Genomic DNA, 24,922 nt, shown 5'->3' on the forward strand with positions numbered 1-24,922 from the left:
CGTTCACTCCAAATATGGAGGTTAATATTGTGCCTAATATTCCTCTTTTTTCTCTTCCTTTTATTTCTACTGTCAACGCCTCACTTACTGACTCCGCCTTCCTTCGTCCTTCCTCTAACTTCTCTATTATCTCTTTACAGTTTACGATTTTTGTCTCTTGACACAGATCCTGTATGCTTTCTATCATACTTCCTATCAGTTGATGCTCCTTTTGAACTCTTCCTTTTTCGATTAGCACCTTTATTCGGAATGTTCCCCGGTCTCTGTAAACCTCTCCAAGGTCTTCTGTAAATAACCCTGGTTCCGGATTGTATATTTTATACAGTTCTGCATTCATGGGTTTTAATAGTGTTAAAATTTCTATCAAAATACGAAACTCGCCCTGTATATTATTAAACAATGGGAGCAAACACTTTTTAATGGTCATTTGTTATTCCCCATAGGGGCCTCTATACGAAGTAGGAGTATGTACAGTTTCTCATGACTCACCCTGTATATTATATTCTAAGTTTTGCCAACGACCAAATAGTGATCGCACAAGACGAACATGATCTTAGTTTTATTATGAGAAAACTGGAACAGGAATATGCAAAGATTGGGATATAATAAAGAAAACTGAATACCTAACAACAGAGAATACAGAAAAAGAACAGCTGGAAATAGATGAAGGTAAACAAATCAAAGGAACAGACAAATACTATAAGTATTTAGGTTTCATAAAAAATAGACTAGGACAAACAGGAGACTGCATACCGAAATTGATCCCGGTACTGTGGGATAAGAACATCAGAATAAAAGCAAAAAGAAGAATATAATATAATACCATCACAAGTATCGTCAATTATCGGTGTGAAAATTGGACAATAAAAAAGAAATATTAAAAAAATGAATGTGTGTAATTTGTACGCACGTAAGAAGATATTCTTCTATTATATAGGTAATTTAAACGAAGTAAATATACTTAAAAGGTTATTTGTATTTCATTTAAAGATTAAACTAACTTTCTTATCTACTACTTTCAAATATTTTTATTAAAACCACCAAAAATAAAAAAAATATGAATCGCCCAGGATTCGAACCCGCGTCCTTCCAATCTCGGAGCTAACGCCCTACCAACTACTTCAGCGAGGTCCTTGAAATTGACGTGTAAATTTCGGATATAATTACACAACACGGCGACAAATAGTATAAAAATGTTATGCCTACATAATATTTTATTATTTTACTACAGAGAAACACAAATCCAAAAACACAAGAATTATAATAAATAATACATTTACTAAAAACACTAAAATATTCTTTTAATGACTTATTTGCACGGATACAGATACATAAATACCTATCTTGAAAGATTAGCAATGAACTACATGCTGTCTGTGTGCGCAGGCGCGCAGATTTAGGTACAATTTTACCCTCAATCGAATCGCCGCTAAAGAAGAATATCTTCAAAAATAAGTGCAACAGAGATTTAATTCCTAAGAAGAAGCTGCAGAGAAACAAGAAGAGATGGAATAAAAATGTAACATAGAGATTAAGAAAATAATGGGAATAAACACAGATATAATAGATTACATTGAACAGAAGGGATTAACCTGGTACGGATATGTCAGAAGAGCAGACCAAAATCGTTGGATAAATAAAATAACCGATATTGAAATGACTGCTGATGTGAGAACATAATATGTGCTCGTAATATTATTTATGTAGGGTAATAAGTTTACTACTCACAATCTTATTTGATTTTATTTATTTAAATTGTAAAAGTAAAAACTGGACGACCGGTTTCGATGTTTAAAATATACATCATATTCAGGCCTTTAAGAAGCTAAGCTAAAATAATTTATTACAATTTGTATTACTTAGTCAAAATGTAAGGTGTGTATGACGATACAAACAAACAAACAAACAAACAGACACCTATTAATATATATTTTAGATTTTTGTATTATTCTAGAGATGGTTAGCTTCTTACATATACTGATTTAGCAACAATGCACGACTCGCAGTTTTGAAATATTGAAATGGTTGCTGATGTGAGCACATATTATTTATGTAGGGCAATAAGTCTACTAATATTGCTAAGAATATTATTTTCGATAAAATATTTACTTTTTGAGTTATTTGCGAAAAACTGTTTGAAAACGTAGTTTTTTTGTCAAAAAATATAAATTTTTAATCGCAAATAACTCGAAAAGTATTGACTTACGTAAAAAACTCTAGAACGAAAGTTGCTTATAATCAGTCAATTTATTCATTTCCGGGCTCTTTTTAAACACGCGTTTTTTCTCCCCCGCCCGAAAAAGGGTGACTCTCGCTCCCCAAGTAAAAGCAACCAACGGCACAAATTCAACTTTGAAGCGAAGGGTAAGTAGAACCTAAATCCAAAATTTCATGCAATTCGGAGTTGCCCCTGAAAATTACACTCCAAAACGGTCATTTACGGGCCTATAGGTAGCAACTAGTTTTCAACACTAAGTTTTCACTCTAATGGCATATAAAACAACATAATGCTATTCTACATCCCACCAGAATGAAAACGATGGGAACCTTCTCTGGTTACAACTCCAAGGCTTCTACAATTTGCAAGCCATACGGATTCTGAGACTAAGGAAGATGAGGGAATTCTACAATTTACAATTCACGTCCCATCTGCTCAGTGCGGTAAAGTTCCAACGAGAATGGTTCCCTTCGTACTCCAATCAGAGTAAATGAAAATCAAAAATGAATAACCATTTTAAATTTCGTTGCAAAACGAAAATACAGCCGAACCATATTCTAGTCCAATCAGAGAGTGCAGCAAGCACCTCTACCGGTTTCGAAACTTATTAGTCTCTCATCAGGAGGCACATATGCTGATATATGCCGTTTCGTTCGTTGCAATCCGTTACTGCACAGTGGGGTTTGTTTTGATTGGATCAGAGAGAGCTGCCTCCTGATGAGAGACTAATAAGTTTCGAAACCGGTAGAGGTGCTTACTGCACTCTCTGATTGGACTAGAATATGGTTCGGCTGTATTTTCGTTTTGCAACGAAATTGAAAATGGTTATTCATTTTTGATTTACATTTACTCTGATTGGAGTACGAATGGAACCATTCTCGTTGGAACTTTACTACGCTGAGCAGATGGGACGTGAATTGTAAATTGTAGAATTCCCTCATCTTCCTTAGTTAGCATCCGTATGGCTTGCAAATTGTAGAAGCCTCGGTGGTGTAACCAGAGAAGGTTCCCATTGTTTTCATTCTGGTGGGATGTAGAATAGCATTATGTTGTTTTACCTCTTAAAATATATATATTATTTGGTCTATAGTTGATCTCTTTGGTAGGAAACAACATTGGTAATACCAATAACTTCTTCCAAAAACGATTCCAGGCTGCTGTATACAGGGTGTTTTATTAATATTTGTCCATATAGTAACTGTAGAAACCTTAGCACAAAATACGAGGATTTAACCTAAAACACTTAAATAAAATGTGATTCCTTACTGAGTTACAGGGTGTTTTATCTAAAAATTTAAAAACTATCTTTGCTCAGCATTTTATAACTATTCGACGTATCCTTTTCATACTTGGCATAGTATAGGTACTGTACAAACTACTAAATTATGTTAAACAAACGTTTCTGGATATTTCCAGAGGCGTACGTCGGGGGAAAGTGAATGGTTGACCCTTTCCAAATTTTACGCCACTGGCGGAATTGCTATTTTAGTTCAATTTTTGGATCCTCCAATACTTTCTATGAAAATAATATAATCTTCATTCGTAATGATAAAGTCATTAGTTTTCGAGATCTTTGAAGTTAAAAATTAAACGATACGGTTATTTTGATTAATGTATTTTATCGCTTCATTTTTAATTTCAAATATCTCGAAAACTAATCATTTTATCGTTACGAGTGAAGAGAATATTATTTACATAAAAAGTATTGGAAAATCAAAAAATTACCCTAAAATAGCAATTTCGTCAGTGGCGTAGAATTTGGGAAGGGTCAACCAGCCACTACCCTGTCGTACGCCTCTGGTAGTAGCTAGAAACGTTTATTTATCTTAATTTAATAGGGTGTACAGTACCTACACTTTCTGCCAAGTATGATAAGGATACGCCAAATAGTTTTAAAGTACTGGGTACAAATAATTTTTAAATTTTAATCATATGAATCATATCATAAATTCATCAAAATAACTGTGCCGTTTTATATTTAACTAAATATCTCGAAAACTAATGACTTTATTGTTACCAATGAAGACTATATTATTTACGTAAAAAGTATTGGAGAATATAAAAATGGCACTAAAATAGTAATTACTCCAGTGGAGTAGAATTTGAGAAGGGTCAACCACTCACTATCCCCTGTCATACGCCTCTGGTAGTAGCTAGAAACGTTTGTTAATAATAATTTAGTAGGATATATAGTAGTCGCACTTTCTGCTGTATGAAAAGGATACGTCGAATAGTTTTAAAATTCTGAGCAAAAACAGTTTTTTAAATTTTTAGATAAAACACCCTGTAACTGAATAAGGAACCACATTTTATTTAAGTGTTTTAGGTTAAATCTTCATATTTTGTATTAAGGTTTCTCCAGTTACTATATGGACAATTATTAATGAAACACCCTGTATAATAATCCAAGACCTGGGAGAGAATTTTGCTCGTGATAAGTAATATAGAAAAACTATACATGGATATGTTGAATTAGTTGTAGACATGACTTTCCCTACGAGCGGAAAGCAGAGTGGGGGACGAGAGTAGTTATAAGGGGTCAAAGTCGCGGTTTTTATTATTTTTTGTGACGCTCATGATTGAGGTCTTCTTCTTTTAGTGCCTATTCGTTTCGCATATTGGCGATCGTTCTGGCTATAATTATTTTATTAACTGATGCTTTAAATAAATTAGTTGTTGTTGTGGAGAACCATTTCCTCAGGTTCTTTAACCATGATATCCTTCTTCTGCCAATTCCTCGCTTTCCGAATACTTTACCTTGATCGAGGTAGTGCAATAAAATTTGGGAATAAGTAGGTCATGACGCAACTAAGCAAAATCTCCAGGGGCGGAACGCTGCATGGGGGACAAAGGGGTGGTGGGCAGGAGTGTCACCTCGATCATGAGCGTCACAAAAAACCCTTATAATTGTTATTATACACCCGTACACAGGTACAGATCACTGGTTTGTCCTCCACGCAGCGGTCCGCTCCTGGAAATTTTACTTCGTTACGTCATGATCTACTTATTCCCAAAATTGTGTGCACTATCTCGATCATATGGGTCACAAAAATAAAATAATAAAACCGCGACTTTGACCCCTTACAATTACCCTTGTCCCCCACTATGGTTTCCGCCCGTAGGGAAAAGTCATGTACACAACTGATTCAACATATCCCCATATAGTTTGTATACAGGGTGAGGCAGATAAATGGCCTATTAGAAATATCTCGAGAACTAAACGCAACAGAATCATGAAAATTGGAATACAGGGGTTATGAAGGATGATCTATTAAATGAAAATATTTTCATCTCTTTGCAACTTCCGGTTATACCGGAAGTTGCTTATAACATCGTTTTTTTAAATGGGACACCCTGTATATTTTTACATTTTTGGATTCTCTTCGATATCTTCTTCCTTAAAATATGAGGATTTGTAATGTTATACAGGGTATTTTAAAAGATAATTACGTTTTTTTGTTAATTTCGTAGCAATATTCACACCCTGTAGAATTGTAGAAATTTGACAACTAAAACTCTACTTACGTTCAAATGATTTTTAATAAATCTACTATTGTTAACAATTATTAGTATAGCTAAATTTTTAATTTTAGTATACAGGGTTTGTCGAAACTCGGAATGAGTATTTTCTGAGTTTTCTTAAATGGAACACCCTGTATTTTAGTATTGTATTGAAATGATATTTTATGGTACTTTTTTATTTCTTAATCATTCCCTATACCTAACTGCTTTAATTTGTGCTTAATTGTTAGTCGCACCAACAATCATAACTACGTAGGTATTTTGATAGCAAAACCATTATTGGTAATTTTAAGGATCGGTCTGGATTAATATGTATTTATGTCTAAAAAATTATTTGTGATAGAATATTTTCAAGACCAACCTAATAAAATTTTACGTATTTTTGTTGCAATAAATGTTTAAATTGAATCACCAATAACTCACAAATTAAAGCAGTTAGGTATAGGGAATACTTATAAAATAAAAAAGTACTATGAAATATCATTTCATTACAATGCCAAAATACAGGGTGTTCTATTTAAGAAAACTCAGAAAATATTCATTCCGAGTTTCGACCAACCCTGTATACTAAAATTACAAAATTAGCTATACTAATGATTCTTAACAATAAAAGACTATATTAAAAATCACTTGAACGTAAGCAGAGTTTTTAATGTCAAACTATTACAATTCTACAGGGTGTGAATATTTTAACTATTGATAATGGGAAATAAGCCACAATATTATTAAAAAATGATTTTTATTAACGTTTCGACGCCCAAATCGGGTGCCGTTGTCAAAATACAAAATACTACTAACAGAAACAAAAATGTTGTTGCTTAGTAAAAAAATTCTTCTAATAATTTATTTAATTTGACTCATGGGACGACTTTACTGAAAGATAGTTCATTCGATTACATGAAATCAACCCCAACTCAAGAATATCCGTCACAAAAAAATCATAGCATGTGATCTGTCTTTAAAAAGACAACCACATGCAACGGTGAAATTAAAATTCTGGCGCTAGAGATCTCATAGTAAATCACGAGGGAAAACCAGGAAAAACCTCGTGATACTATCCCGACATCGTAAGTATTTGGTCTTAGATTTAAATTACTCTCAAAATTAATACCAAATTCTGACTTTACTATAATTTTGTTTAAATTATAAATAATATCAATAATACATGGATATATAAGTAATACTAAAATATACAATATGTACTAACTCGACTATTGACTTACTAATTGTGGTATTTTCTTTCTATTGACTTCCTATTTACTATGAGATCTCTAGCGCCAGAATTTTAATGTCACCGTTGCATGTGGTTGTCTTTTTAAAGACAGATCACATGCTATGATTTTTTTGTGACGGATATTCTTGAGTTGGGGTTGATTTCATGTAATCGAATGAACTATCTTTCGGTAAAGTCGTCCCAGGAACGCAACTCATAAATATTGGCAATATCATTTTAAAGTCTTCTACTTTAAAATGTATCATATGTATCTGAATTGCCGATATAAATGAGTCAAATTAAATAAATTATTAGAAGAATTTTTTTACTAAGCAACAACATTTTTATTTCTGTTAGTAGTATTTGGTATTTTGACAACGGCACCCGATTTGGGCGTCGAAACGTTAATAAAAATCATTTTTTTAAAATATTGTGGCTTATTTCCCATTATAAATAGTTAAAACTGTAAAAATGCCACAAGAAAATAGCTTCAGAACAACATTAAGAAACCGGTGTTAATGTTGCTACGAAATTAACAAAAAAACGTAAATATCTTTTAAAATACCCTATATAATATTACAAAATCTCATATTTTAAGAAAGAAGATATTGAGGAGAATCCAAAAATGTAAAAATATACAGGGCGTCCTATTTAAAAAAACCAAGTTATAAGCAACTTCCGGTATAACCGGAAGTTGCAAAGCGATGAAAATATTTTCATTTAATAGATCATCCCTCAAAACTCCTTTATTCCAATTTTCATGATTCTTTTGCCTTTAGTTCTCGAGATATTTCTAATAGGCCAGTTATCTGCCTCACCCTATATATTGCTTATCACAAGCAAAATCCGCTTCTATCTCTCCGACTGTAATTCCTATATTCCTAATCTTGTAGACGGCATTTAAAACTGTTATGCCCCTATAATTTTTGCAGGGTTGTTTGTCTCCCCCTTTGTACATAGGAAGTATGATTCCTATTTTCCAATCTTCTGGGATGACTTCTAGTGTCCATATGCGGCCGATTAGTTTATGGATACGCTTCCATAGCACATGTCCACCATTCTTTTTCAGTTCTGCAGTTATTTCATTTATGACAGGTGCTTTGTTATTTTTTAGATGTTTTTTTAGAACTAGTTGTTCTGCTGTGTGGTGAATGATTTGTTCATCTTGGTTTTGTTAGAGCAAATGACACAGACTCTAGTCTCAAAAACATTGTATGTGGGGTACCTCAAGGTTCAGTATTGGGTCCTCTACTTTTCCTTATCTTTATTAATGACATCACTAGTTTAAAAATCGATGGAAAAATCTTTCTTTTTGCTGATGATACTAGTATCACTTGCAGCAACTCAAATATTGTAACTCTTCGTGCTACTACAACTTCTGATCTTCTTCTTCTTCACGTGCCATTTCATAATAGGGAACTTGCACTAAAAAATTTTTTGCATAAAATTGTTAATTTATGTTTTAAAATGTTATATTCAAAATATTACGTCTTAACAATGAATAGTGTACGTACAGTATATGGTCAAAATTCCGCGTTTAAAAGTTCCATTTCAAACAACTTCAAAAGCGAGAGCTGGGCTCTGACGTCACAGGCCACTCGTATCGTTTGTCCGTTCGGTGGGCTATGGCATTTAATGCAGTTTGATGCAGTTTGCCCATAGATAAATAATAATATAGTTGAAATATCTTGTTTTACTCTGTGACAACAATGATTTTTTCTGTGACAGGCAAAATATTAACATTTTATCTCTGTTGACATGACATGTATCAAGAAGTTCTTTTTATGAAATTACTTTTGTCGTTTCTTGTGTTGAAGAACAAAGAAGAAACAAGTAACTTAAAAATAAACAAAACTTTTAGTACTAAAAGTAAAAGTAACTAAAAAGTATTGGTGCTACTATAATATGCGGTCTACAGTCGGGTTTCTACTATAGCTTGCGGTCTTCCGAGGGATGCGGTGTAAGTATAAGCTGAGATGATAAAGATATTAGCTTGTAAAATTACAATAATGATTCTTCTTATATATGCGTATTATTAACTTTGTAAAGAAGGATTTTGTTGGCTATGTACACGTTCTATCGGTACGTCTGCTAATCACCATAATATTTTCTCAGAAGGCTTTGAACACAATAATGAAAGGCTCCAGTAGGTACTAATAAACATTACAATCAAATATAATCTTTATTATAATGCATATTACACCGTAATCTTTTCCAGGATATACGAAATCCTTCGATTAGAGGTACCAAACCCACGGGGTAAACCGTATACTATAATATAATGGTACCATACTATTGTTATAAACTGTTTAAACATGCATATTCATAACTCTTACTTAGTTGCCTTGACACCTCGCGTTTCTCCAATAGACTAGCTTTCACTACTTTTTATAAAAGTTGCCACCATGAAGACATCAACGGTAGGTAAGTTAGTCAGATTGACCTTTTGAAAAACCCTCGTCCGTCATATTATGCGTTTTAAACTCTTTACAAAGTAGCACTCAACTTTATCAATTTCAGTTTAAAACTAAGCTGATTGGGGAACTACTTCTTATTACAATATATAAGATGAACATAAATAATACCTAAGAATTTTCCATTAAAGACGATTAAAATGTAATATACCCGTTATACCTACCCTAATCGCGTTGCTTCCGACTGCTAGGCCCGGTTGACCGTGGCCCGTGACGTCGAACCAATAGAAGGACGTTCAAGAGCCTCCTAAGATATTTGAATTTTATAGCATTTTCAAAGCGTCGTAATTAGCGTACGGGTTAAAAATATTTGTTTTTTTCGCATGCAAACGTTTTAAGACCATGTTACCTTATATTTTTTAATATCATTTTAATATTTAAAAATTTATGCAAGTTCCCTATTAACTTCTGATCTACCTACAATAAAAACCTGGTCCGATTCTAATTTACACTCGTTTAACGTAGATAAAATAGTAGCATTATCTTATAAAGGAGCTCTTTAACCCTTACCTCTTAATAACAGCCAGATCAGTACCGTTGATTATGTAAAATTTCTTGGTATTTTTTTTAGACAGCAACCTTAAATGGTCCCTTCATATAGATTTGTTAAGGAAGAAACTATCTTCAGCTTACTATGCTATAAGATCTGTTTCGAATGAACTCAATTTAGCATCTTCCAAAATAACATATTTTTCTTTGTTCGAGTCACATCTTCGTTATGGTCCTTTTTGGGGTTCTGGTACAGCTGCCCAATTCCATGTTATTTTCAAATTACAAAAAAGAGCAATAATATATCTGTTTGGCCTCAGAAGAACAACACATTGCAGAAGTTACTTCAAAGATCACGGAATTTTAACCCTTTCATTTTTGTATATTTTAGAAACTGTTTGTTTAATTCGTAAACATCTACATGTCTTTCCACCAAGACCTAATTATGACTACTTCACGAGAAATTCTACCTTTGACGTCAATTTACCGACCCCGTCATCTGAGTTAGTAAAGAAATCTATATTATATTCCGCAAAAGAACTTTACAATTTAGAACCATCTCCCTTTACAACTTAAATCTGCAGCATCTTTCCCTAAATTCCGTAAACTGACAAAAGCCTACCTATCTGAAAGGCCATATTATGCAGTAGAAGATTTTCTTAATCAATAACTAAGAAATTACAGTACCCTTTGCACAAGTGTATTTTATTATTATTTTTTATCTATATTTGGGTGTCATATGCAGCACCTTAACTTTTAAACTTAATTACTAGGTAGACTATGCAATTTGCGATTTATTTAAATTTTTAAATTTTGCAATTTATTCTTTCTGTTCATCATTAATATTATTATTTTTTTTAAATTATACTGACGATTTATGTAATTTTAGTAAATTGAATTTTTATTGTTTTGTTTTCTTGACTTTTAGTAAGCTTTGTCGAAAAAATTGTACAATTTTTCATGACAATAAAGCATATTTCTATTCTATTCTATTGCTCTTTTTCTAGTTTTAAGTGCTCTTGAAAATGATCCTCCCACATTTTCATTATTTCCTCTTTCTCGCTGATACTTGCCCAATTTTTGTCCTTGCAAACTGTTGTTCTTGTCATATATCCTTGTGTGTATTAATCAAATATTTAATGCTTTAATACATTTTAGACACAACTGCATCGTTTCAACTTTAAAATATGAGGTTTTTGTGTGGATGTGTATAAGCAAACATATTTTATGGGTGTACTAATAAAAATAATCATAAATGACTCGTACCACGCGTATAAACCTATGCAACCTGGTGAGTTGTGCAAGCACAAATATTTGTATTATTATGAAATTATTTTTAAATAGACAACAATTATGAAAGTCTAGTAAATCTCGGTACGTAGGAGATTGTTATTTTCACCAACGCTTTATGGAATCGTAAAAAGGAATGTTTGATGTTGAACCAGAAATGGAACACTAAACTGTAAATAGTGTGGTTTAGATTCAAAATAATTTTAGAGGCAAGAAATATATCTACTTATTTATTATTTCTAGATGTTGCAAATATTAGAAATAGAAACCAAAGTTGTAGATCTTAACATTCTCTACAAAAATAGTCCTTACAATTTTTTTCCTAAGAGTTGCCATTCCTGAGATATCGCGATTTTAAAAGTTACTTTATACATTATAATATGCACATATAAGCCACGTATAATATACATAATGTGGCACCTAAGACAAGTCAGTATAAATGCCTATTTGTGTCTCTTTTATATAATATATTATGCTATTCTGAAAATATTTCTTCAAAAGATAATTAGTCCCAAATTAAATTTCCTCTATCCACATGGCATTGAAAAACATTTGGATATACCACTGTTTAAAAAAGAACAGAGTGTCTATTGTAAACAATGGTTACATTATTGTCCGTAGGTCTTGTTCATATTATCTGTTTCTTTTAGTGCTAAAAGTTCAGTTCAAGTGAATATAAGTACAGTGGAACCTCGATAAGTCGGCCTCCGATAACCCGGAAGTCCGGCTAACCCGGGCCGATTTTCATCAAACAAAACAAACATTTTTTCAGTTAGACTGAGTTATTTACCAAGAAATGAACAATATTGTATACAACTGTACGTAATCTAGATGTACTGTTCATATGTTTTTGCAATAATTGTAATGAAGTTTATCTGTAAGTATACCTTATTTCATTAATTTTTACCATATTCTCCGGCTAACCCGGACTTTCGATAACCCGGATTGGTCGCGGTCCCGATTAATCCGACTTATCGAGGTTTCACTGTACTTATTACAAGCGTCTACCATTTAGCAGACATTACGGGCTTACAGTGACAGTGGTATTTGACGGCTGCAGTGACTGGACAAAGAATATTAAAGCTGCAGAACAACGTCGTCGAACTACAAAAACATCATCGGGTTCCGAGATTATCTTTGATGAAAATATAACAGTTCCAGCGAATTAACAAAAATTTTTCGCTAACATTAATAATAAATCTCGTTTCATTTCCATGTTAACTGACAAATTAACAGCTGCGAATATTGAAGTGAAACAAGCTAAAAATGAAGCAGATGTCCTTATAATTGAGACAGCAATTGAAAAATTTAAGGCAACAAACACAACAATTGTAGTTGGTGAAGCTGTTGATTTGTTAGTACTGCTTATTGCAAGGACTCCAGTAGATAAAGTTATTTATTTTCTGAAACCTAGAAGGGCCCAACAGCGAACAGAGATATATTCTTCGAAAAACTTATCGGCTTATCCCAAATGCCAAAAGTATATTTTATTTTTACATGCAGTAACCAGCTGCGTCACTACGGCAGCAATGTACCGAAGGGGCAAAACGTCAGTACTTAAATTATTCGAAAAAAGAGATTTGACTGACTGCTGTAAAGTTTTTACAGAACTTGATTCCACATTTCAAACAATAATTACGGAAGGAATTCGCTTTCTTCTTGCGGTTTATGGAGCTCCAAAAAAATTAGTTGTCTTGATAAATACCGATACTTAACATGAGACTAAACTCATGAGAATAAAATGTTAAACAAGTCAATTGAAAGGCTCTACTTTGATGAAAGAAGTGATCAAACCATGGTCCTCGGAAACAAACCATGACCACACAAAAGATCCCTATTCATATTCTGAGCTGATTGGATCCCCTCTTCCCAATTGCGAAAAATGCCTGTTATTAAATTTAAACCCATGAAAGCTGTCCTGCCTCTTGTAAATGAAAATGATCAAGTTCACATCAATAGTATCTGTTCAAACTATCTAAAGCAATAATTGGAGATGGAAAATGTTCTCAAAGTTTGGCAGAGAGAAGTTGGCATTCTTAAAGTTTATGTAGCTACAACTGATCCTTGTGAAAGATTAAAGATTTTAGCTGATACATGATTTGTCAATACAAGTATATTCTCGTATGACGGTTGAGATAAAAACACAGCCTAGATTGTAATATGGTGCCAAGCATCTATAGAAATTAATCCAGGCCTCGAGATATTTTCCTAATAATGCCTCATCAATTATCAATAAAGTTATTCACGACAATGCTTAATTTGCGCTCCCGAAAATCATTTAAACTTGTATGTTAATAGATTCACGCCAACGTATTAGAAAGGTTGCTGTCAAAAGAATTTTAAAATGTGGGAAGACTGGTATAAAAATTGCATTTTCATAGTATCCCAAATCCCTAAATCAATTTAGATGCGGACGATTACATAGATCTCATAGACTGGATGAATAGTGCGTAACAGATCCTCTTCTAATAAATCCTGTTCTAATAATTCTAATTTGGCCGACGAGGTATTGTGGGACATATTGTGAAACAAGTTCCAAAGTTTGACAATTTTCCTTGCCATACTCAAGCGGTGGAGAGGTGTGTGAAGATAATTAGTGATGCGTCAATAAAAGTGTGTGGTGAAGAATCTAGACATGGTTACATCCGAGCTAAACTTGATGCCAAAAATAATTTAAAAGTAATATTATTTTTAACATTTTTAGATCATGATGAAAATTTTTTAACGAGATAGTAGCATCGATATTAATATTTTAGAGACTAGCCGCCCCAAAAAATAAAGCAAAAAAAAATAATTTTTTTAAGCCCCCGGGGGCCCGGTCAGAAATAATTTAATTCGGCCCATGTTTGGTACACACTATAAGGACTACCATACACAACTTTTTTTAACTAGCCCGTTTAAAATTTCGCAAAAAATTTTTTTTTGCCCATTTTCGGCCCGGCCTACTGCACAGGCACAGTGGGGTCTCGAAAACCCTAATTGTTTTGTTAGTAATAAATGTTATTTATTTATCTTCTTTCTGCGGTATGTAGTACAAAATAATAAACAACAGTATCTTATTTTCAAAATATGTTTATTTAAAAATAGTATATTGTACAACAAGAGACAAAAAAGACATATTTCTCACGAGCGCAGAAGTTTGTCGGCACGAGCCGAGGCACGAGGCGAGTTCCGCAAATCAAGCGAGAGAGAAATATGTCATTTTCTCTCGTGTTGTACACTGTACTTTTTCTATAGATGCGTTTTTGTCAAGAGTTCAAATTTCAAAATTAAATAATTCAAGTGCTTTTAGGTATATTATATGCCTAAATTGAAATAAAATACATAGAAACACATACCTTGATATTTATATACTTTATTTATTTAAAATTATAATTCACAGTTGAACAGTCTTAAAAGGTAATTTTTGATAAGTTTTGACAAGTTTGAACATATTTTGTTTGACAAAAATAATTGTGTTTGTATTGTGCATGTTACCATGGAAATGGCGATCATATGTATGTAAACCGGCGGTGAACCCGTGAGAAAAATATTTTTCACTGCAATGGCCGACTTTTCTCACTGCCTGAGAAATTGTTCGTTTTGAATATATGTAAGTAATGAGAGAAGTGGCATATTGTATAGCATCCATAGAAAATCGTATATTGTACAATTGTACAACAAGTGACAAAAAAGACATATTTCTCACGAGCGCAGAAGTTTGTTGGCACAAGCCGAGGGCCGCAAATCAAGCGAGGTAGAAATATATCATGTTCTCATGTGTTGTACACTGTACTTTTCTATGGATGCGGTTTTTTCAAGAGATCAAACTTCAAAATTAAATAATTTAGGTGCTTTTTGGTTTATTCTATGCATAAATTGAAATAAAATACATATTCATGTAGGTATTTAATATTCTTAAAATTTATATACCGAATTTTTTTAAATTCTAATTAACAGTTATTTTTGAACAGTTTTGAAGGGTAATTCCTGATTACGTTTCTTTGACACTTCAATTGTGTTTGTATTGTGCATGTTACCATGGAAACGGCATCATATTTAGGATAACCGGCGGAGAACCCGTGAGAAAAAATATTTCTCATTGCACGACTTTTCTCACTGCCTGAGAAATTGTTCGTTTTGACTGTATGTAAGTAGTGAGAGAAGTTGCGCATTGTATAGCATCCATAGAAAAAAAAACATTTCTCATTAGATCTGATAAACGTGAAAAAACATGAACTAATAATGCTTTTATTATACTTTTTTTAAAATATGGAGATATGACCAAAAAAATTAAACAAAATTCCAGTGAAATAAAACTTTTCCCTTAAAAACCCTAAACTAAAATAAAACATAAATTTTGTTACAAGATAACTTTTCTTACTCTTAACCAGGCACTTAAACTTTGGTGCTGACACACATAACATAATTGAGCTCAATGTTCTAAACTCTAAACAGTACGATGCGATGTTCTAAACAATTTTTTCCAGTCTTTGCGACGTATTGGGTTCTGTTTGTTCTTCTTGATTATCGTCGTCACTTTGTTCGTTATCAGTGTCAGACTGATGTTCAGGAACATAATCATGGTCTTCATCTGATGAGTCTCCAAAATCATCATCAATGGTCTCAGGTTCATCTTCATTCGCCCACAGGTTTTCAGCTTCCCACTCTAATTCTTTTGTTGTCAGTGGACGCTAATATTTTCTCTTAGAATCTGCCATACTAGCAAATAACAAAAAATCACCTCAAAATTTTAACACCCTTTAACTGCACACTGGGGTCCGAAGTACCCACAGCTCCACTAAAAGCGTCACAGCAATTTATACAACAAACTTACGCGGCGCAGCGTCTGTCTCCCAACGTGGTTGGTTCTAAACCTTCCGATGACCAACCTTTTATTGTTACACGGATGACCAACGGGGGTAAAAAATTACCCCAAGTCAAAAATGAGAATTGACAAAAAATGAAGTTGTTTTAAGTAACGGAATATTGTATTCGTAATTTTAATGTTACTATTATATCAATAAATTATAAATAAACATTAGTAAAACACACTTTTAATTACAACTGAACAAAAACAGGAATCATTATTCTGAACTTAGAACTAAAGAAATTTTAAAATATACACTAATTACCTCGCCACAGGTTTAACAAACATTTTTTTTTCAATATTGAAATGTTTCCTACATAGAATTCCACATAATAGACGGTATTTACTTAATATAAAATTGGAATATGGAAGGCCAAGGGAGTTCCTCTTTGACCCCAAATTCAGAAAATATATTTTTCCACCTACCTCTACCGAAAGTATACTTTTCCGGACCTGATTGTAGGGAGCAAAGTTGTATTTTTCCTCCCTAGGGAGGAAAAGTAAAAGTGACGTCATAGTATTTCATTCATGAAATGTAACTTATTGACGCCCTGTATATTATCTATTTTCTATTACGAAGTATCTATACATTTTAACGTTTATTTGTAAAACACCCTGTATTTTGCAGAATGGTAAAAAACAGTAAACTGTTATTTTGATTTAACAATGTTTACATTAATAATTTGACTTATATTTGACAGTTGACAGTTATATTGTACCTACTTGTTGTTTTAGTTCTAATAAATTTTGTTGGTTAGTTACATAAATAAATTAAGTAAAAATGAAAAAATGACTTGCTATTTGAGGAAGGTGGAAAAACCATATGTATAACATGGGAGTAAAGTGCCTTTTCCTCCCTTGAATGATTACTGCCCTCCGCTACGCGTCGGGCAGTAAACTTCATTCTCGGGAGGAAAAGTTACACTTTCATCCCTTGTTATACAAATAGCTATTTTTTTTCGTAAAATATAGGGAATTTTTTCTATTACAAAATATGAGGGTGTCTAGAATGATATAAAAGTCAAATAAAAAAATAATAAGTTTAAAATTGCAAATATTTCTGAATTTATTAAATAAAAACATGCATTGGGGTCCAAATTTACCCCCTTGGTCATCCGAAGGTTAACATAATTTACGTGCAAGGGATCACCAAAATACGCAGACATGTGCAAGTTAAATTGAACGATTCATGCGCCTGGGTTTTTTAGACCCCAATGTGCAGTTCCAGGGTTAAGAAATCTTTACGAGTGAAAAAGTAAATCAGAAAATATAAAATAGATCATATTTTATAACACCATTTCGTGTTTATTATTCCAGATAGTCCAGTTATTAAAGATTTGATCCCTATACACGAAACGAATAGGTAAGCTGAATTTTGCTGAGAATGTCAATTTTGGCACCACAAAAAATATACAAAAGTCATTCTTATCCCGAATTTCACCCTAAAGGGGGACATCGATTTACCAAGAAGTACGACGTAGAAAAAAAAATGTGTTTCAAACGAGAAATTTTTCTGAGATAATTTTGAATTAAAATATGTATTAGCACTTTTTGTGTAGAATCAACCGTTCTGTGAGAAACAACGCTTGAAGAGACCTCCGATTTTAAATATCAGTTAGCAGGCGAAATCTTTTTTTTAATAAAATTTATTCCAGAGAACGGCAGTTCTCGCCAGTGGGGCACAGCCACCCTACACGCGACACTATACAGGGTGTCCAGAAACTCTACCGACAAACGAAGACAGGAGATTCCTCAGATAATTTTAAGATATTTTAACCCAATTCACCTAGTTCGAAAATGCTTCCTAAGGGAGCTAGAGCTCTTTGAAGATGGCGTCTTGTAATTAGTTTTTTAAACGCTTTTAATTAGTTCAATAGTTTGCGTCAAATCTTTAGACGTTAATTTGACTGCGTTTTCTCCAATGCAAATAAATGAAAATTTGCAGACATATGCATTCGCGGGAACAATACACGAATAGTAAATAATAAAAAAAAATTATGTTTATTAATTGTTTAAATAAAAAAAGATTTCAGTGGAAAATGCTTAAATTCTTTTGTTTTTTACAATGTAAAAACTTGAAATTTTTACGGATTGTAGCTAATGATAGGAACTATACATAATTTCACTTTTTACGTTAATTGTTTACGTTATGCTTCATAAATGAACAATAAAGTTTCAAATTTTTTGCCGATTCCGACTACTTTTCATGTTTGTACATCATATGTTTTATACATATTTTAATAAACATGACGATATATTTTAATGTTTGAAAAGTTTAAGACTAAAAAGTAAAAAAATAAAAAAATATGAAAAATTTTTTTTAAGAAACGCTTTTCTTTAGTTACGAGTGACTAAAATTAAAAATGTTATAAAAAATCAACTAAAAAGCAAAAAATAAAAAAATGAAAAAATCTAACACATTCGTTAAAGAAAAGCGTGGGGCGAAAACCGTTTATTCTATGAAGACGCGCCACGCTTTTCTTTGACGAATGTGTTAGATTTTTTCAATTTTTTTTATTTTTTGCTTTTTAGTTGATTTTTTATAACATTTTTAATTTTAGTCACTCGTAACTAAAGAAAAGCGTTTCTTAAAAAAAATTTTTCATATTTTTTTATTCTTAAATAACTCCAGAACGCTTCTATAGAGAAAAACAAAAATTGGTACACATATAAATTGGCACTTCCACATATTGGTACTTCCAGAGATAAATCGATTCCATGCATTTCGAATTTTTAGTACCGGTCATAGGCGTCCGTTTTGGGTAGGGCAACAGTTATTGTATCGCATAACTTTTTATCTTCAATTTTTAAGCATTTTTGACTCTGGATTATTAAATTGTGAGGCATTTTACAACTAAAAGCTACTCTTGTTTTAAGTCGATAGAATACAGTGTTTTCTATAAAAATCGATTTAAAAATTTTTCTTTCTTTTAATTTCCAAAAAAAAATTCAAAAAAAACTATTTAGAAATCCGAAAATTGGTACGTTTATTTATATTTCCAAGATGAATCGATTTCATTAATTGCAAATTTCTTTTACGGGTCATATGCGTCCGTTTTGGGTAGGTCAACGGTTACTTTTGTAACGCATAACATTTTTGTCTTAATTTTTAAGCATTTTTGACTCTAGATTATTAAGTTGTGAGGTATTCTAGTTACTCTTGCTTTAAGTTGGTTAAATACACCTTTTTTTTTTAATTTTTTTTAAATTTTTTTTCAAATTCAGGAAACGGAAAATTTTCAAATCGATTTTTCTAGAAAACGGTGTATCCTACCGACTTAAATTAAAGAGTACCTTTTAGTACTAGAATACCTCACAATTTAATGACCGGTATTAGAAGTTCACAACGGATGAAATCGATTTATCTCTGAAAGATAAATATTCGTACCAATTTTTGTCTTTCTAAATAGAAGCGTTCTAGAGTTATTTAAGAAAAACTGATTAGAAGACGCCATCTTCAAAGACCTCTAGCTCCCTTAGAAAGCATTTTCGGACTAGATGAATTAGGTTAAAATGTCGTAAAATTATATGGGGAATCTCCTATCTTCGTTTGTCGGTAGAGTTTCTGGACACCATGTATATACACGAAATTTTCGATTTTCTAAATCTGACTGAATTGAAAATTGGGCCAAATTTCGCTTAAAGTTCAGGAGACTGATGAGTGAGACAAAAGACTCACCCATCCATATGTCAACCATCCATGTTGGTCCAAGAGTGTGGATTTTACGGCCCTTCCTATTTAGGGTCTGTTTTTCGTTTTCGTCCCCAAAATTCCCCAAAATTTCGAAAATTTTAGTCCGACCTTTGCGGCTTCGGATAGTACTAATAATTATTGCCTTTCCAACGCATGTTTAATTTTGAAAATCGGTTATGGTTATACCATTCAAAAGTTACCGAGCTCAGAAGTATGACTCAATTTCTATTTAAAAAAGGGAAAATGTTTGTGGATATGTATGTATGTATGTATGTACGTACGTATGTATGTATGTATGTATGTATGTATGTATGTATGTATGTATGTATGTATGTATGTATGTATGTATGTATGTATGTATGTATGTATGTATGTATGTATGTATGTATGTATGTATGTATGTATGTACGTATGTATGTATGTATGTATGTATGTATGTATGTATTGATGTGATCTTGATTATTGATATGAGATAATATTTTTATAGGTCATTTAAGTTAATCAATGCATTAATAATAATCTAAATAATTTACCAGATCACATATCAATATGTTTTCAATCTCAGGGCTTTTTATAAAATTAATTACTTACTTACGTGGCTTCTAAGTATTTCTCAATGGTTCCTAATCGGGATAGGAAAGAAAAGAGTAAAATAATAACACATATGGGTTACAATTGTAATCAAAATATTGTTTATTTTATTTAAATGGCAATCACTGCTTAATATTTGCTATATCTTATTATTTTTAAACATAACATTTACACATGGGAATCTTATTTCCTTTTGGTTTCCAATTGAAAGTTTTTATTAACATTTAACTATTATGATTTATTAGCAACAATTCTATTTAAGTTTGATGAAGCTTTTCTGATATTATTGATTATGTTTCTTCAATTTTAAATGTGGTATTTAATACGAAAAACCCATACATTCATGTTCAAACAAATGAGACTGACCTTTTTCTGGTGAACTGAGAATGTCTTCACACAAGACCCGTTTCCTGCTATCCTTGGCTGCAATCAAAACCTCGTCCTGGCTTTCAGTAATGTTCTCCTCTGAAACTAGCTCGTATAGCTCTCGTTTCCTGCTTCTGTCGTGATGCTGTGTTCTACCTTTTTCGAAACTGCAATCAGCTACCGGGAACTCTTGGCTCAAAGAGGTTCTTTTACTCTCAACCTGGCCTACCTCTCGTTCCACGATAGATACTCCACACTCACGGAACTACACCGGCTTTCTCACTCTCCGTACACTACCGTCTACTACTGGACTTCACTTCTCGACAGCTCAAAACATTCTGATCTCTATTTGTCATTCATTCCCCTACTTTCTAAATATCCCTTCCAGATTCACAAATCAAACTTCCACCACCAACTCTCATTCGCAGTATTCCTCAAAACCAATTTTTAATCTTTCTAAATATGCTTAATGGATTTCAAAAGAAAAATAGTTAATTCCCATTCTAAAATTACTTTCTACTAATTACAAAATTTAATGATCTATTATCTACTTCCACTAAGTCTTATTTAGCATCGGCTAATGATCGAACCTTCCGCGAACAACGATAATGACCTATTATCGATTTCACTTGAGTTTTATTTTAAGCGCATTGTCCCGAGTTTCGTTTAATCACTTCTTAAAATTAAATATAACAATTTGTTGTATACAGGTTGTTCTAAATTTATATGCCCGTGGTTGAGAAAATTGAAAATATTTTATATTAAATTGAATTCTGTTTATAATTATCAAAATTTAATTTTCATATCAAATAGAAATATAACAAATCCCCGCCTTGTATTCGATAAAATTTATCTGCATTTTTAAATAAATTTTCTCGAGGCAAAACCAACTCCCCGTATATTTCCTTACTTTAATCTACGTCTTATACCCCTTCTTCTTGTATTACTCTAATTAGTCCCACCTGTAGAGTAATTGTTTCCTTATTTTCAGTGTCCTCATCCTGTGTTAGAGTGTCGGCTATTATGTTGTCTTTCCCTTTTTCCCATATCAATCTTCTGTCTTTTTCCTCAGATTTTTCACATTCTTTTACCGTGTATTCTGCATCCTCGTTTTCATATGCCTCCTCTTCAAATGCCACTGTTTCGATCATATCTTTTTCGCTTTCATTTGTTAGCTTTATTTCTTCTTCTCCTGAGCTCATCTCTTCTTTTGAGGAATCCCAGTTTTCTTTTGCTTTTGATGCTCTCAATTTTTCTTCTTCTGGGCTCAACTCTTCTTTTGAGGAGCCACAGGTTTCATTTTCTTTTGTCCTTTTCTTACTTTTTCTCCCTTTTCTTCTTTGTCCTTGCTTCGTTGCCAAATTCATTTCCACTGTTTGTTCTTTACCTGATTCGTCCGTATTTTGTTTCTCCTGTTCCTTGTTCTGTTCTTCTTCTTTTTCTTCTGTTAGATTCATCGTATTTCATTGTTGTCAAACATCCTTTTATTTCCTTTTCATACTTTTCTATGCGTTCCTCTATTTTCTTATTGTTCTCTTCTATTGCTTGTTTTGTTTCCTTTTGATTGTCATCCATTTTTTGCTGTGTTTCATCCATTTTTTGATCCACTTTATCCATTTTCTTTGATGTTTCATCCATTGCTAGTTTTGTTTCCTCCTGATTTTTATCCATTGTCCTTTTTGCTTCATCCATTTTTTGTGACTGGAGTTGCATCAGTTGTAATAGTTTATCTATTCCTGATAATTCTTGCTGTTCTGATGCCATGATTGTCGTGCCTAAAATATCTTCTTGGTCTGAATATTCTTTTTGTTATTTGTTGTCTTTGCTTTGGCTTCTTGTCACAGACATTTGTTTTCAAGAAGTACTATCCCCGCCAAATATGAAATTTTACTAGTATGTTACCAAGACGACTTTTTCTCACCCAAATATTATAAATTGTCAATAAATATATCAAATGTAAATATCGTAAAAATAAAATATTAAATCAGTTATGTAAAATTTGTACCTAAAGAGATCTAAAATTTTATGTTATCAAATGTAAGTATCTCACTTTTTACCACAGGCATATAAATTTTCAAATACCGGCTTTACTCTTTCTATCCTTTAAATTTGCCACTAGAAATACTTTACAATGCTTTCCACGTTGGACGACAGTTGATGTGATCTTGATTATTGATATGAGATAATATTTTTATAGGTCATTTAATTTAATCAATGCATTAATAATAATCTAATTAATTTACCAGATCACATATCAATATGTTTTCAATCTCAGGGCTTTTTATAAAATTAATTACTTACTTACGTGGCTTCTAAGTATTTCTCAATGGTTCCTAATCGGGATAGGAAAGAAAAGAGTAAAATAATAACACATATGGGTTACAATTGTAATCAAAATATTGTTTATTTTATTTAAATGGCAATCACTGCTTAATATTTGCTATATCTTATTATTTTTAAACATAACATTTACACATGGGAATCTTATTTCCTTTTGGTTTCCAATTGAAAGTTTTTATTAACATTTAACTATTATGATTTATTAGCAACAATTCTATTTAAGTTTGATGAAGCTTTTCTGATATTATTGATTATGTTTCTTCAATTTTAAATGTGGTATTTAATACGAAAACCCATACATTCATGTCCAAACAAATGAGACTGACCTTTTTCTGGTGAACTGAGAATGTCTTCACACAAGACCCGTTTCCTGCTATCCTTGGCTGCAATCAAAACCTCGTCCTGGCTTCCAGTAATGTTCTCCTCTGAAACTAGCTCGTATAGCTCTCGTTTCCTGCTTCTGTCGTGATGCTGTGTTCTACCTTTTTCGAAACTGCAATCAGCTACCGGGAACTCTTGGCTCAAAGAGGTTCTTTTACTCTCAACCTGGCCTACCTCTCGTTCCACGATAGATACTCCACACTCACGGAACTACACCGGCTTTCTCACTCTCCGTACACTACCGTCTACTACTGGACTTCACTTCTCGACAGCTCAAAACATTCTGATCTCTATTTGTCATTCATTCCCCTACTTTCTAAATATCCCTTCCAGATTCACAAATCAAACTTCCACCACCAACTCTCATTCGCAGTATTCCTCAAAACCAATTTTTAATCTTTCTAAATATGCTTAATGGATTTCAAAAGAAAAATAGTTAATTCCCATTCTAAAATTACTTTCTACTAATTACAAAATTTAATGATCTATTATCTACTTCCACTAAGTCTTATTTAGCATCGGCTAATGATCGAACCTTCCGCGAACAACGATAATGACCTATTATCGATTTCACTTGAGTTTTATTTTAAGCGCATTGTCCCGAGTTTCGTTTAATCACTTCTTAAAATTAAATATAACAATTTGTTGTATACAGGTTGTTCTAAATTTATATGCCCGTGGTTGAGAAAATTGAAAATATTTTATATTAAATTGAATTCTGTTTATAATTATCAAAATTTAATTTTCATATCAAATAGAAATATAACAGTATGTATGTATGTATGTATGTATGTATGTATGTATGTATGTATGTATGTATGTATGTATGTATGTATGTATGTATGTATGTATGTATGTATGTATGTATGTATGTATGTATGTATGTATGTATGTATGTATGTATGTATGTATGTATGTATGTATGTATGTATGTATGTATGTATGTATGTATGTATGTATGTATGTATGTATGTATGTATGTATGTATGTATGTATGTATGTATGTATGTATGTATGTATGTATGTATGTATGTATGTATGTATGTATGTATGTATGTATGTATGTATGTATGTATGTATGTATGTATGTATGTATGTATGTATGTATGTATGTATGTATGTATGTATGTATGTATGTATGTATGTATGTATGTATATATATACATCCCGCTATCATTATGTCATCTTTTCATGTTGCAGTCATTTGGCATCACCAAGAAATACTATCATTTTCGAATTTTAATTCGTGTATGTTTGTTGAGCGCATTTTTTAACGCCCTGTATCGTTCTCAGTTTTCTAAAATTTTAATTTTAAAAATTTAAATTATATACAAAAATTTTTACACTTCATAACCATTTTGACTTCCACCACATAAAAATGTGTATTTCCCATCATTTTGCCGCTTTTCGACGTTGCCACGAGTTAAAAATACCGATCTTTTGAGGACAGGTAGAAAAGGTCTATTGTAAACTTAGAGGATGGAATATTTTGGTA

This window comes from Diabrotica virgifera, chromosome 9, assembly GCF_917563875.1.
Source record: "Diabrotica virgifera virgifera chromosome 9, PGI_DIABVI_V3a".
NCBI classification, from domain to species: Eukaryota; Metazoa; Arthropoda; class Insecta; order Coleoptera; family Chrysomelidae; genus Diabrotica; species Diabrotica virgifera.